The sequence below is a fragment of the Lemur catta genome, chromosome 5, assembly GCF_020740605.2.
Source record: "Lemur catta isolate mLemCat1 chromosome 5, mLemCat1.pri, whole genome shotgun sequence".
NCBI classification, from domain to species: Eukaryota; Metazoa; Chordata; class Mammalia; order Primates; family Lemuridae; genus Lemur; species Lemur catta.
In genome coordinates, this window is record NC_059132.1 from 57,030,860 (window position 1) to 57,047,139 (window position 16,280).

A 16,280-nucleotide genomic window follows, 5' to 3' on the forward strand; every position below is an offset into this window, starting at 1 on the left:
TCCAGCTGCCGCAACAAAGCTGCAACAATAGAAACCTTATTTCTCCCTGTTCTGGCAGCTAGCAAGTCCAAGATCAAGGTGTTGGCAAGGCAGGTTTCACCCTGAGGCCTCTTCCCCTTGGCTTGGTGGCAGCTGCAGTCTCACCGTGTGCTCACATGACCTCCTTTTTGAGAGAGCTCTGGTTTCTTTTCGTCTTCCTATTATAAGGGCATTAAATCCCATCATGGGGCTCCACACTCATGACCTCGTTTGAACCTTCCAGAAGACTCCACTTTGAAATACCAACATGTTGGAGGTTTGGGCTTCAACATATGAATTTTAGAGAGACACAAACATTCAGTTCATAACACTTGCTATGCTCAAGTTGTATGATGAAGAAAGAAAGGGAAAAGCATATCAGAGCACCTACCTGCTCAGCCCCCTTTGAGCTTTGTCATGGAGGGAATGCAGCCTAGATACTCTACCCCCATCACTTGACGTGTTCAGTTCTTCTGAGGCCACACGGATATCAACATCTTTGTCGCATTTGAAATCAAGGCTCTGAATGTTAATTTGGAAGGCTACCATGCACAAATTTATGTGTTGAGTGTTAAGGGCCCTTGAATGCATGCATTTGAGAAATGTGTACCTTGTTCTACAGATCATATAGCTTACCCATCAGCTTCCATAATTAGTTTAACATATGCCTAGCAGAGAGGCTACCACTCAGTTCCTTCCCAACCAACTACCTTAATGATACTTTCCCCCTCCCCACCCTCTTGGTTCTTCCATTTAGTATTTCCAGTGTCATTTTCCTCCTATTTGATCCCTCTCCTCTGCTTCTTCTTCCTGGCTCAGGAGGACAGAAGTAGCAGTGAGTTGTTTGTTTTTTTATTTTTCCGCCTCTGTACCAGAAGGAGCCAGACCTGATACATTCATTTAAGATAAGCCAGGCTGGGCTGTAGTTAAATGTTTGTAGAGAATGTTCCAAGGCAAACAGAGAGTGCGGGTTTGGACCAGATGAGTGCCCTCTGAGTAACTATCAGAAGAGGCCTTTGTCCTGGTGCTGAGAGGGTGGTGCTTGGGCTGTGGAGAAAGAATCCCATGACCTCAATAACAGCCTGTGGCCACTGGGATTCTGCAGCTTTTCTGCCAACTAAAGCAGGCTACTGGGCAAATGCCCAACTTGGGTGAACCCATTTTTTCAACATTAATTTTTCTTAGCAGCATTGAGTTTCTTAAAGTGGCTCACCGAGGCAGCCCTTGGAAGCATGTCTATCCTTCTGATGAACCAACCTAAGTTACATCACTCTGGATATTAACAAGGATATCTACATGATTATATGCAATCATAGAAACTTGTGGATGGAGGGGCCATAGGGATTATCTTGTTTGTCCTTCCTGATTTCAGGTAAGGAAATCAAGCCCCCTTGGGTGGTGTCTTTTGCCAATCAGCAAAAGAACCGAACCTATATCTGGCCTTCCTTACTCTCACTCAGTTCATAGTTCTATTGACTGTGCCTCAGTTTGGAAAGTCTATGCATTTGTTTGTGTTTGTGTTGTATGTGGAGTTGAGACAGGCTTCCTTTGAGGATAGCCCAGTATTTTAGCAAAATACTGGGAATTTTATAAGCTCATTGTTTAATAGACAGGGATGGCATTGACTTTACCTGTCTATCATAGTTAGTTGCAGAGCCAGAGGTGATAAAGCTTAGAACTGTGGTCCCCAACCCTTGGGCCGCAGACTGGTACAGGTCAGTGGCCTGGTAGGAACCGGGCCAAGCAGCAGGAGATGAGCGGCAGGTGAAGCTTCATCTGTATTTACAGCTGCTCCCCATCACTTGCATCACCGCATAAACTCCATCTCCTGTCAGATCAGCTGCGGCATTAGATTCTCATAGGAGCATGAACCCTACTGTAAACTGCCTGTGCGAGGGATCTAGGTTGCACGCTTCTTACAACACTCTAATGCCTGATGATCTGAGGTGGAGCTGAGACGGTGATGCTTGCTGGGGAGTGGCTGCAAATGCAGATTATCATTAGCAGAGAGATTTGACTGCATGATAAATGTAATGTGCTTGAATCATCCCAAAACCATCCTCTCCTGCTCCCGTCCTCATGTGGCCCCTGCCCATGGAAAAATTGTCTTCCATGAAACTGGTGCCTGTTTCCAAAAATGTTGGGGACTGCTGGCTTAGAAAATGTGCTGGGATAAAATCTCTTAAGTCAACAAAACTGGGGCCATTTTTTTGTTCAGGGCTCTGAATTTTGTTATTTGGGGTCAGACTGAAACGTTGGCTTTCTCTAGGCAGTTTTCATGGGCAGTTGTAGGAAGAGATGCTCTGTCTTCGGGCATTGTGATATACATTGTGGGAGCAGAAAGGAGTGGGCAGTGTAGCCAGAAAGGAAATGGCATTTATGATTTGTGTCAGGAAATGTATATTTTTCTCCATCATGATCTTTTTATTGAAATACAGACTGTTTAACGTTTTAAGGCTTCTTCTGATAATAAGCAAAATAAATATTAATTAAGGGCATGTTTTATGCCAGGTTATATATTCACAAAACGTCCTGACAGGAAGCCAGGAGACCAAGTAGCCTCAGCTGTGCCACTAAGAAGTTAAGTGCATCCGACTGCCTCTCGAATCCCAATTTCTTTATCGGTGTCATGAAGAGGTGAGTTAGATGACTTCTTGGATTCTCTTCGAGCTTTGCAATTCTAGATCATTGCTCAGAGCAAGATCCCCTATTCCTGAAACCATTCTGACTTGCTTGCATATTCTGCCAAATAGTGCAACAGACACTAACACAAACAGTCCAGAATATTCCAGTTTGCTCGTTAACACTCTGAAGATCTCGAGTCCATGGGTGCCTTCCTTCTCCTATCAGAATCTGATTAGCAAGATTTTGCAATTTGGGGATGGATGGATGTCCTGGAGACATCTTGCCCAAAGAATTCTTTCATCCTCTGTCTTGAAGGCTTGTTGTGTTGCAAGTACCCGGCTCAGTGTCTGGTACGGTGTGGCTGCCCTGGGAGTGTAGCCCCTCTCTCTCGCATAGAACCTCCACCCAGGTCCCAGAGGAGTCTTGGCGAATATTTTTGATTGTTTGAGGCAAGACTTTAGGTGGCCTTAAATGCAAGTGCCGCTTCCCTTTGGCGGCTTCCTTAGAGGGCTGTCCTTTCTGCAACTCTCTGAAACTTGCCTAGCATGTGCTCTGTTCACTTAGGGTTCTAACCACTCTTCCACAAGACGGTCAATGATTTCCTGCCTCTAATCTTTTACACATACACGCGCGCGCGCGCGCGCGCACACACACACACACACACACACACACACACACACACACACTTACAGTGGTGAGGGCAGTGATTACAGGCCACAAACTCAGTATGGAACAATCAAAGAAAAATAATAACTTCAAAGCTTCAGCCAGATGGTAAGGAAAATACTGGGTGGGTCATTTTGGTAATAATAATTTTTTAAAAAAGGTGATGCCTCTTGGAATGATCTAGAGAAGATGGAGACAACAGTGCCAGATTGCTTTGTGTAGTAAAATTGAGGGAATGTAAGTTTTCTTGAGCCATAGCTTGGTAGAAAGGTGGTGAGGATCCCTGGGACTATGAGAGGAGGAAGGGTGGTAGAAAAATCTATTTGGATAGCGAAACATGAAAATTGTTGATGACAAAGAAAAAAAACAACCAAGGAGAATCCTTTGTGGCAGGGCCAAGAAATTTCAAGAACAATCATGCCTAATTCTGTTTTTTTTTTTTCTTTTTAGGAGCTATGGTCTCCTATTAAACCTAAACTTTTAGTAAAAGTTTGTTCCAGGAAGTAGTGGTGATGTTACTCTGAGTGCTTGAAAGCAACATGCCTCTTGGATACCTGAAAATATTGGGGAGGGTAGTAGACATAAGATGGTAGATAGTAATAAAAAGGGTGACCCTTGATAGATTTGGGGGCATTTGTATTATATAAATGCGACATCCACACACACAATTATGTGCAAAATGATCTGGCATCATGTGCTGCATTGGATGAGGCTGTGTATTTCCCGAACCTTCTAAGTCCATGGTTGCACATTGAAATCCCATGTTGTGCTTCAAAAACTACTTTGCCCTGTCTACTTCCAGAAACTCTAATTGGTCAGAGGTGAAGCCCAGACATTGATGTTTTTAAAAAGACCTCAGGTGATTCTTAATGTGCAGGTAGATTAGAGAAAAATAGATCAGTGACTTTAAGGTGAGTTGCATCCAAACGATTTTTCCTCATTTCTATTTTTATTTTAATTACAGAGAATGAAATGTAATCTGTGAAGTACTGTCAGAAAAAATAATTCCCAGGAAATGTTTATAAAACACTGAAAGTTTATACTCCAAACTGTACCACAATGGGTGTCAGGGACATGGTGATATGAATAAAACATTGACCCTGGAGTCTAGTTTTGTTTCAGACCCACACAATGTATTAAAAGTTTAAGTTCTTCATCCATCAAATAGGACTAATCATGATATCTGCCCGCTCTACCTCACAATTTTGGAATTAAACAAAGTAGTAATAGATGCAAACATATTTGATAAAATTAGAAAGTTTTATAGAAGTGTGGGGTATTGTTTTTTTCTTTTTTGCAGTCCCATTTAGTCCTATTCATGATGGATTGTGTTTGTGTGTGCATATATGTACCTATAAATATTTGTATAAATATGTGTTATAAAATATGTATATTTATAGGTACATATGTACAGAAATATATATAAATATATTCCTTCCCATGCATACATATGTATACAAGAGAGCCACCGGGCCTCTGGAAGCAGCACTATGCCAGGTGCAGAGAAACCACTGAGCCACAGATGCTGATAAGTCCCAAGACAGCAGCTACCTGCAGCCTCACCTTTGTGCTGGTAGGATTTCCTGATACGTCCCTGAGGATGACCAAATAAGCCTCATGCCTTGTTGCTGTTTCTGTCCTTGCATGACATCTGTAGACATTATCTCCAGGTGAGGGATTGTTGTAATTGAGGATCTTTAAGATGAAGAATACCCTTTCAATGATAAGGAGAGACAGAAGATGGAAATAAAGATTTGATTACTTACGGGCCCTGGGGGGTACACAGCATGCCCAGAGTCCACACACGCGGAGGTCAGGGAGCACGTGAAGAGAGAGAAGGATCTGTGGACCAATGACTTTACGGAGTCTAGGGTGTTAGCCAAGCGGGTTTCCTGAGGGGAGTTTTAATTGGTGGGTTTAGTTAGAGCAAGCAGGAGAGAGGTTACTCTGTGCCCGAGAGGGGGTCACTGTGACACATACACACAGTCCATGCACATGGGGTGTGGGGGTCGTCGGGGCCAGTCCAGCAGGTTGTATCTGGCTGTCCCATAGCAAAGTGTTCACCAGGAGGACGTTGAATATGGCAGACGTCTGGATCAATCACATTGAAGAACTGGCTGGGGGCGGGTGGGGAGTGGTGTAGAATAGGAAACTGTGTCAAGGGTGACGGAATCCTGCTTCTGGTAGGAGAAAGTAAAGTTTACGTGCAAAATGAATGCTGAGGCAACATAAAATTATAAGAATTCACTTTAGGGATATAACACAGAGGGTAGCATGGGGACTGGGGTGCCCCAGAGAACCACAGCTACCTTCCCAGCTCTCAGACAAATGCATTCATATGGATGCAGCAAAGAGGTTTCTAGAGGGGCCACTGCCAGGAATGTCCCCCCGCCCCCCCGCCTCAGAAGACGAGTGGCCCTTCTGAGTGGCTCTTTTCAATTCTTGTCAATCCCAGGTTACCTCCTTCCCCATGTTGAAACTCTCAGGGAGGAAAGGAGTTCTGGGCTTTCCATCCCTGTTTTGGGGCAGCCCATGGCCTCAGGCTCTGCTCAGTAGGGGAGGAGTGTCAGCTCCAGTGAGGCTTCCGTGTGTGTGTGTGTGTGTGTGTGTGTGTGTGTGTGTGTGTGTGTGTGTGTGTGTGAGAGAGAGAGAGAGAGAGAGAGAGAGAGAGAGAGAGAGAACATGCTGAGTCGGGAGCACAGCAGCTCTGTTTTGGGCCAAAGAGGGAGCCCTGTAAGAACAGTCTAATGGGAAAAAGGGTGTTGGTGGGCGTGCTGTTAAGTCACATTAAGGAAATTTGGTAAAGACGCAAAAGTATGTGGTGGGTCCCTTTCTCACACAACAGCTTAGAATACACCTTCCGCACAGTGTGTCCTCAAGGAGGATTAAGAAATTTGGAGTCAAGAACGTTGTTTGGGGCCCTGATTTCCTTCTTCTGAAAGCTCGTCTTTTCTCCTCTATCTTGGGGGTTTTTCAAGATATTCAAGGTCCCAGGCTGAAGCTGGGATACGGGAAGGTTACCCAGGGTCTTGCTCAGCTCAGGGTGCAATTTGTCTTAAGTATTTAAGGGAATCCAAGAGGGAGTCGTGGCCAGGGGCCGAGATAGAACTTCTGCCTTCATTCTCGCTCTCTCATCCCCAATAGCAAGATCACCACTGCTGGAGGTAGATATGATACCCGCTGGTCCCCGCGGAGAGTCTGTGGGCCCGGAGGAGCAGGTGTGGGTCATTAGGGCATTTTCATGGCAGTATCATTCTGTTCTTCAGGCTTGTTTTCCATAGCTTCCAGAAAGTTCTTAGTGTTAGAAGGTAATGATCGTTGGACCGCTGGAAGAAAGGGGTCTACATTTAAGTCTCAATCCTGCTCCTAGTCAGCCCTGGGACCTCAGGCCACTTACTGCCTGTCATTTCCCTCCTTTGGCCTGTTGAATGGAAGCACTTTGTCAATTGTAAAATAGTACACAGAGTTAAAGTATTACTGTGAAGTTCTGCTGCCTGTTCAGTGGCTAGCTTGATTTCTGTTGAGTACATGTATATATGGAGAAAGAACTTCAACACTGAGTTAAGGGTCAGAAAATTTAACAGTGTGGCTGCTGGGGGGCATGGAGACAAGAAAAGGGCACAGTGTGTACATTTCACAGAGTGTGGTTGGTTGCATACACTAGGGGGAAGAAGTTGGGGGGCAGGAAGGGGAAAAGCTGGCTGGGCCTTATGTTAAAACCTATGAGAGATGACTTTTCTGATGTGAGGAGATGGTGACTTCAAAGCTCTCTCCCTATAGTGGCTCACATTTGACCATTAGAGATTCTTTTCTTTGGATGAAACACCATCCTTTCACCACAATTCTCATTTAAATTGTAGCTGCTTCTGCAAGAGATAACATGTTAAGCCATCTATTCCTTTTCTTGTTCACTTTCCTACATGATGGGGAAGCCTGGTTAAAACTGGCAGCACAGGATTATCTGGGTAGGGAAAGTTGAAACCAGGATATGAGAGGAAAGAGGAACTTCTGAGATTCTTTTCACTCTTCACAATTTTGCTTAGATTTTGCTTAGATTTCAGTTTCCCTGGGGGTTTGCTGAGCGGGTAAAGTCCAGGAGTGCTCCAGGGTGTCTGCCTAAGACTGGAATTGAGTCAGGGGTGATGTGTTAACAGAGAGCCGGGAGGGCAAATCCCTGGTATCCAGGTCTGAATAGCACTTCTGTTCCCTTGCTGGGTGCTGCTGAGTGTGTTGGCCAAGCACGGTGGAAACACCGCATTCCTGGGCAGAGCACCTTGTGCTTCTGCAGAGAAAAAATGCTTTTCCCTCCTCAGTTTGTGTCACCCTAGGTGCATTCTGACCTCAGAGGGAAATGTGTGCTAATGCTAATTAATAAATAACCCATCGCAGTTTACAGAAGCCTTTCAAATCCCGCATGGCATTCGGTTCTCACACATTTCTCTCGGGGAGCTAGATGAAATTCTGACTCTAATGAGGAGATGAGGAAGTGAGAACTCAGAATCGCTTAAGGTTACTCACTTGGAAAGTCAGGAAGTAGCCTGGAAGCCACATGGCTGGCCTTTGCTTTCAATCAGGCTGTTGACAGTGACAATGGTGGGCGCTTCTCTTGTTAGAATAGCAGTTTGTTTTTATTTCTCCAGCTCTTCTCTGAGGAAAATAATACCCGTGAGGGCCAATCTGAGGCTCGGTGTGTGAAATGTGGCAGTTTTCTGGCGCCATCTACTGCTGCATTGAAGTAATGGCGGGTGAATGGCTCTTAGTCACAGAAGGGCGACGGTTGTAGCAAAGTGAGTTTTTTAGAGTGACACAGTTGAGTTTTTTTCAAACTAGGGTGTGTGGGTCATTGTACTTATTTCGGTGGTTTGTGGAATTTTTTTTCTTTAAAAATTGTCTTCTCAGCCATAAAAAAGGAATGAAATAATGTCTTTTGCAGCAACTTGGGTGGAACTGGAGACCGTTCTAAGTGAAGCATCTCAGGAATGGAAAACCAAGCACCACATGTTCTCACTAATAACTGAGAGCTAAACGACGGGCACGCGCGGTAATAAAGCGGTGTTAAGGACACTGGAAACTAAGAAGGGGGAGAGGAAGGGGAAAGGGATAAAAACTTACCTATCAGGTACAGTGTACACTATCCTGGCGATGGGCACACTAAAAGCCTGGACTTCAGCATCATACAATTCATCCACGTAACAAAAACACTTGTATCCCCTTAATATTTCTAAATAAATAAAATGATTGGATTTAAAAATAAATAAATTAAAAATATGGTCTTCTCCCACAGATATACTTAGGGATTTCGAGGAAAGATGGGAGATACAAATTCATAGTATGCTGTTTTATTAATCATACTCATGAGGAGTAGCATATTAGGAGGGCAACAGAGAAAGAACAATAATTACCCCAAAGGAGGGGTCCCTCTGCTAGACTCTGAGCCACCTGAGGGTAGGGACCAGTTTAGTAATCTTCATACGCTAGCCTAGCACACAGCTGCCACATAGTAGGGACTGATAAAATACATGATCACTCCATCACTGATGGCAAAACTTCGGCACACTGGTGTCTGGATGAGGAAAATGTACCCTCACAGTCTTCTCAGTAATGAGTGAGTTATGCAATCCTTCCCTTATTTCCACAGAGCCGAGTGGCCTGAGCATGGGGGCTATACACCTCTAAGAAATGGCTAAATACCAACCTCATCCTTTTGTAGGGACAGGGCTGGATTTTGTTTTTTAGATGATAGTTAAGGAATATGAAAAGATGAGAGCATGTAAGGCATAGAATGGAGAGAATGTGAAGAAATCCATTTGCAGGCCCCATCTTGAATACCCAACATTAAGATTAGAGACAGGGCCTTGAGCTGAGGGATGGGGCAGAAACATGTCCTAAGTTTAGGACAGTTTCCACAGGGGCAGAGATTCCTGAGATGCATCTCTTATCTCTAAGAATGAGCTGCAGAAGGGATACTCAGAAACACATGGTTTGCTCTTCAGCCTTCTTGCTCATGGTAACCCCACGTGAAAGGCATCACCAGACATCCTTAGCCCTAGATTTCACCGGGCTACTTGTTGTGGGCTGTGGGGAGGACACAAAGCAGCATCTGCTAATGGTCAATGTAACATCCACATAGAAGGGCACATGCTTTCTGAAATGGAGTTGATCTAATGAGGCAGAGTCTACAGTGATGATATTTCCCTTTCATTTCTATTATATTTTTACACTCACTTTCAGCAACAGCTATGTGCGTGAGCATGTGTATGAGTCAAAATATGCCTTTACATGTGACTATTTAAAGGAAACTATAGTTAATTTTTTTGAAAAGCCAAGAATCTTTCTGCAAAGTAAATAATCATCACACAGTTCAATTGATAATCTATGAGTTAGCTAGGATGTGTCCATTGAAAGCTCTCTGTTTTTAAGTACATGTTATATGGTTAGGGGAATATAGAAGTATATTTAGTCTTTGACCAAAAAGTGGATTGGCTGGTAAGTCTTTACTGAGGCCAAAGTGCATGTTTCTTATTTACGAAATTATAAATCATGAGTAGGTTTCCAGATCAACCCTCTAAAATCAATGACGTAGATGAAATAATAAAATTTGTAACTGAAGTAAGAAGAATGTTGATATCATAATCAAAATTATAAAGGAGATAAAAATGTTCAATAGAAATATATTTTTAGTTCTCATTAAGATGTTTGAGTAAATGTGGTGTTAGAGAAACATAAAGAGACTGTTGTAAAGCTTGAAGGACTCCAAGAATTTGGGATGTTGGTTGTACTGATTCTTGTGTCTAATTTAATCTAAAAACATGTAGCTTCCTCTGTTTGAGTAGATCTGTACTCTAATAGCTTTTACTTACCAATTAAGCAATTTCTGCCTCAGATTAGAAAGAGAGGGAGTAAGATGAGATTTTCCTGGACTTAGTGGGTAAGATCTAGGAGATAAAGATGGAGGGATAGAGTTGGAAAAAAATATGTATGGGTGTCAAAAAGAGATATCCTGGTCTGCAAGTAGATTACTGACCTGTTAAGTAGAGACATTAAGAAAATCCAATCATGAGAGTTTGCGCAACTTCCCTAATTCCTGAAGGAAGAGAATCTGTGTCCACTGGGGTTTCCACGTTGACTGACAGTTACGTATTTAGAATGGCATATTGCATGTTTGATGGCTTTGAAAAGTCATTTGCAAAGTTGTTTCTTTCACGCAGCAACATGATACAGTGCTTTGGGAATGGAAACTTCAATTCAGAGATCTTATTTAAAATCAAAATTCACCCCCCACTCCTCAACCTCCTTTAAAGTTGCTGTTTTTGATTCTTATACCACCCGTGAAGAGCCCAACTTGGGCTTCTCAGGGTGACATCCCATAAAATCCCCTGGCAACCAAGCTTTCCATGACAAGTACCCAGCTGGCCTTCTGTCTCTCTGTATGTCGTCTAACAGGCAGGCAGCTGTGAGTCATCAAATACATATTGGGGTCACTTGGGAGACCATTTTTATAAAGATGAAAAATGTGTTTGAGTGTTTACTGGTGTCTTCACTGCAGTGTGAGATCAAGAAGAGCCATCAGGTGGTGCAGTGGGTCCTTGGCGTGTGGTCCCGGACCAGCCTCCGCAGCATCACTTGGGAACCTGTTAGAAAAGCAATTCTCAGGCCCCACCCAGACCTACTGAGTCAGAAACTCTGGGAGGAGGGTTCAGTAATCTGCGTTTCAGTAAGTCCTCCTGGCGATTGTGATGCAAGCTCAAGTTTGAGAACCACTGGGTAATAGGCGGATGAGGTCAGGAGAACTAAGGAAGTAGGCCAGGGAAAGAAGCCAACTTAGGGCAACTCCCTCCAAAACACTGATATTATTATGTGGCTCAAAGAAGTCTGAGCGTTGAGAATGACCTTCCTCAGGGTTAGGAAATGAACCAAGCACAGCCAGAGGGAGAGTGGGAAAGGATGTTACTTCTGCTTTCCCCTTGAGGTTGAAGCTGAGAGGGTTAATCAGGTCAGCAGCACCTTATCCAAAATTCCAACATCCCCAAAGCTCTGAAAATCAAGAATGTGACTGTAAGTTTGGCACCAAAACTCATTGGTGGCGAAGCCTGATTGGAATTCGTGTGAGGTTATTTATACTCCTCATATTTATCCCACTTAGAGGGACTATTCTTGTTTTGCTTTGATAATACTAATACATTTGATTATGAGGTATGGTCCCAGACCCTGCTCGAGCTCTCAGTAATGCACCATGTTTGCCTTCTAAAATGTTGAAAAATCCTAAATTCTGAGGTATACCTGGCTTGAGGATTTAAGATAAGTGATTGTGGATCTGGATGTGTTTAAGAGCTTCTGGTCATTTCTCAAGGCCGGCCAGCTGAAGCCAACTCCCTTTTCTTCCTTCTTGCTCTCTGGTGTAGTGAACCAGCTGCCTGAAATGTAGGGTCCTCCCAGCCAGGGGCTGCCTTAGCCCTGGGATAACTGAGAGGCTCTAACAGGAGATTCCCACCTTCTCTCTCTGATAAATTCCTCCTCGAACACAAAGCCGCAGCTTGAACTGCTTCGAGCCGCAGTATCTTCCACGGAGCCCTGTGTGCTGAATGAATGGAAGAGGCCTCATGATAAAAAAGTGTAATCTGCGAGGTGCAAGCGAGCTCCAGTCTCTAGAGTTGAGGGAGTTCTCTTTTGCCAGCATCTTACTAGACCCCTGAACTCTCAGAGCAAGGACCAACTGGAAGAGAAGGTAGAGATTATCCTTCCCTCTCTTTTTTCTTTTTAAATTAACTAAATTTTATTTTTAAATTTTTATTTTATTAGTTTTTCCATAATATTCTTTTCCTATTTACTCATTGTGTCTCTTTTAGTCTCCTCTTGGGTGTGACAGTTTCTCAGACCGTCCTCATTTTTGATGACCTTGACATTTTTGAAGAGTATTGGTCAGGTACTTCGTAGAATTCTCCTCTACTGAAATTTGATGTTGTTCCCCTAATTAGACTGGGTTGTGGGTTTTGGGAGGAAGGTCACAAAAGTAAAGTGCCATTCTGATCACATCACATTAGGTGCTATGGATTGCTTGTTATCTCTTTATATCATGGTCCCAGCCTTGGATTCTCCAAGGTGATGCTCAGCTCCGTATTCAGAGTGGAGTCCTGGCTGGCTCACCTGTGCTGGTCTACACACATTTTGCCAGTGAAAATAACCCAACTCAAACTTAACTCAGAAAAGAAATTTCTTGATTCACGTTACTACAAAACCCAGAATACTGGTTTCAGGCATAGCAGGATCCAGGGACTCGATCACAGTCATTCAGAATCTGCCTCTTAGTATATTGGCTTTGTTTCTTTTGGTTTGGCTCCCTTTTTAGAAAATAGCCCTCTTCACATTTTGGAAAAGGTGATTCCTAGACACTTCAGAATCTTTGTATGATCCTCAGAGCTAGGATTTTCAGAGAAAAAGAGCATGCTTTCATGAAAGTCCAGCAGAAGCCCCAGGAAAGGGTTTCATTGGCTTAGTTTAGGTCAGAGACTTATTCGAGGATCTGGGGCAGAGGATGCGCTGCTGTGATTGGCCAGGCCTGAGTCCACGTCCATTGCTGGAGCTGAGGGCCAGCCACACCTAAACCACACACACACACACACACACACACACACACACACACACACACACACACACACACACGCTTCTGTCCTCAACAGTCTATAAGCTCCATAAGAGGAAGAATTTCCATTTTGTTCACTTCATCTTGTGCCTACATCAGTCTCTGGCCCCTACTGGGTGCTCATGAAGAATCTGTCGAATGAGTGAAAGACAAAACAAGCAGATTAAATAAGAGAGGGGTGAAAGGGCAGCTCACAGAAAGAATGAACTGGTAGCCTAGAGGACATCAGCAGAGCCCTGCTGAGCACATGTGTCATGCTGGGGGCCCAGAAAACAGCTGTGCCCTGCACAGTGATCCCTCCTCCTCCCTGGCAAGGCCTTATACCCCGACCTCGACTTCTAGACCCTTTTCCTTAGGCAATCTTGAGCCTGCTTGTTGCAAGATATGTGAGCCTAGACAAATCATTTACTCTTTCAGCCTTAATTTTTCTATCTGTAAAATGAGGATTCTGTATTTTTTAGCTGGTAGGGACTAAATGCTAGACCTTACACAGAGCTCTTGAGAGAGTCATACACACAGAGTGTGCTCAATAAATACTCGCTCTTATTGGTTGTGGTATTTGTGGCCATACTAGGAGTTGTATGATCTGTTGGAGGTTTTATAGAAGGGATTTATGCTCTGGACTGGAGATTGGGCAAGATGATGACTCAGCCTCTTATTAATTCTAAGTCTGTGGCTTTAGATGTCAATCTGAGTGGAGACTAATTTTCTTTTTCTAACCACAGCAAAGCTCACTCTGTGGTTCGCTCTGAGTAGGATGTTTTCCCTTAGAAACATATACAGGTAGTTTTGCAACACAGCACAGTGCAGTGGTTAAGAGCATGAACTATGGAGCTAGATCACGTGGGTTCATTTTCTGACTCTACAACACACAAATTGTAATGTTGGGCAGTTATGCAGCCACACTTTGCCTGTTTTTTTTTTCATATTTAATATGGGGCTAATAGTAAAGGGGCTAAGCCTACTGTTCTCAATTTTTCTTAGACCTTATAGATACCTGTTTGGGTAAGCACGCAGACTGGGCATGTCACCAATTGTCATGTGACAGCCCACCTATTATTGCAATGTCTCTGGACAATTAAGCATGGTGGCACCAATGGGATTGTAAGTGCACAAAGAACTGGATGATAGAGCCAGCTGATGTGGCTAACTAATGTTAGTTTTTGCAGCCATATAAAGCAATTATGCAGAGTTTCACAGCGTCAGGCCTTCCTGCAACCCGGCAAGATCTCCCCCTGGGCAGGCAGAATACCATTGCCACCAGCCTGAGCACATCTCTTAGCAGAACCTGAGGAGATTTGCAAATTCTCCCTGCCCTAGCCTCTCCCCAGCTTGATCTTCTTTATGAACACTTGATGAAAATGTATTCTTTGAGCTCTGTGGTGCACTGTGGTCTTTAAGCTTTATGTGTCAGGATATCCGATTCTAGCAGGCCTCCAACCCAGTCATTCATAGGATCACTTCAGTTCTCGGTAATTCTAGAGTGAACATTTCTTGTTTCTCTGACCACGTTTTAATTATCCTCTCCAAAAGAAGATAAAAATAGCTAATCGGTGAATGTCAATCTACTGGGCTGTGTACAACACAATGGGTAGTTGTTAGGCCGCCAAAGCGAGACTCTGACTGGCTCTTTCTCTGTTTGTCTTACAAGTCTGCAAGAAGGGCCAGGGAGTCAGCACAGCCTTTCTCCCTGACGTCAGCAGACTGCACAGGTCCCTTCCCCAGCACCTGGCGGCACAGATCAGGGGGACCTTGACTGCAGGCTGTCAAGTCCAATCTTGGCCTTAGAGCTATGTTTTTAGAGAAGATTAAATATCAACCATTCGTGAAGCTGATATTTTGATTTCCACTTGAGTTAGTGAACTTTATGAATGTTCTGATAGAATTATGAAGAGTGTAAGAGAGGCAGGAAGGGATATTGATTCCCTAATCTCTAGTGCTTTGAGATGTACAATTAAAAAAAATTAAAAGTAGCGAGGAAAACACAGTTTGGGGAAATGATTCATTGAGAGATGAGGCTAACTTTGAACCTGGGTGTTTGATTGAAAGAGAAAAATTCCATGTCTTAAAAATTCCTATTGGCCTTTTAGTTACCTTGAGGTCAGTGTATCGCCTCACCTCTCCCACATCTATCCATCTATCCATCCATCAGGATGGTGACGGTATCCAGGAGTGTACAGATATAAATAAGGATCCAAGGGGCAGAGGTCTGAGAAAGGCTCACAACCATCTTCCATGGTTCAGGATCTGCCATTCTGCGTGTCACGGGTATGCAGACGTGGCAAGCACACATTTCCCTCTCTGTGAGGTGTCTCTCTTTTCTTTGACGGGTCTGTGGCATTTCTTGGAACCAGAATTCACTTCGAAGATGAATTGATTCAAAGTCGTTAAATTTGTAGCTTGTGCTGTGTCTGCAGGCAACACTCGGGTAGTGAAAGTAAAATAAAGAGAAAAAGCAAAAAGCCATGTCTCCCAGCCTGAGCAAGAGCGAGACCCCATCTCTACTAAAAATGGAAAGAAATTATATGGACAGCTAAAAATATATATAGAAAAAATTAGTTGGGCATGGTGGCCCATGCCTGTAGTCCCAGCTACTCGGGAGGCTGAGGCAGGAGGATCGCTTGAGCCCAGGAGTTTGAGGTTGCTGTGAGCTAGGCTGACGCCATAGCACTCACTCTAGCCCAGGCAACAGAGCGAGACTTTGTCTCAAAAAAAAAAAAAAAAGCCATGTCTCCAAAGGGTAGTATTATTCCAAGAGGTTAACGAAGGATTTTTCATGCATTCCAGAGCTGTGGAGCGGCAGTGCATTGCAACATGCTTTTAGAGCCTGCCTGTCCCTGCCATCAAGGTCCGCCTGTCCTTGCCACCCCTCAGTGCCCATCAAAATAGTGCACAAATAACAAAGGTGGTAGTAGTTTAACTGACCCCTGCTGTGCCCTGAGATTTTGGAGTTAATTGCAAGACGCTGCTTTGGCTTTCCCTGGTACAGGAGAATAACCTCCATTCCCTGCTAACGATGTCATGTTAGGAGGAGGCAAGGATTTGTGGTAGACAAAATCAAAGCTGAATTGAGACAATTATTAAAGAAAATTAATCTCTAAGCTCTCCTTCATTTCTTTTCTCTAGACTAGCATGAGTTCTTCCGAAGTCTTTCTATACAGCTATTTCAATATTCATGTACAAATTTCCTCTTGATATTCAACTACGGTTAAGCATGATACTTACAATGTTTTTAGTACTTTAAAAATCTTTTTAATTAGTCTTTTCATTAAAGATTTATTTTTAAAATAATGTTTCTATTATAGTTTGAAAAGATTATACATTCATTATA

General features: G+C 43.5%; 1 long non-coding RNA gene across 5 annotated transcripts in view; it reads left to right on the forward strand.

The window, feature by feature from the left end:
• Nucleotides 1-16,280, forward strand: part of LOC123638321 — an 83,093-nt gene that overhangs the window by 3,339 nt on the left and 63,474 nt on the right. For 3 of the 5 annotated variants that reach the window (XR_006735308.1, XR_006735305.1, XR_006735312.1), the window contains exon 2: nucleotides 2,530-2,655. The exons of 1 other annotated variant lie outside the window; for it this stretch is intronic. This is a non-coding gene — a long non-coding RNA (uncharacterized LOC123638321). Of the gene's footprint in view, nucleotides 1-1,183; nucleotides 1,391-2,529; nucleotides 2,656-16,280 lie in introns of those variants that run through there. One more of the 5 variants, XR_006735307.1, reaches the window with a different exon arrangement.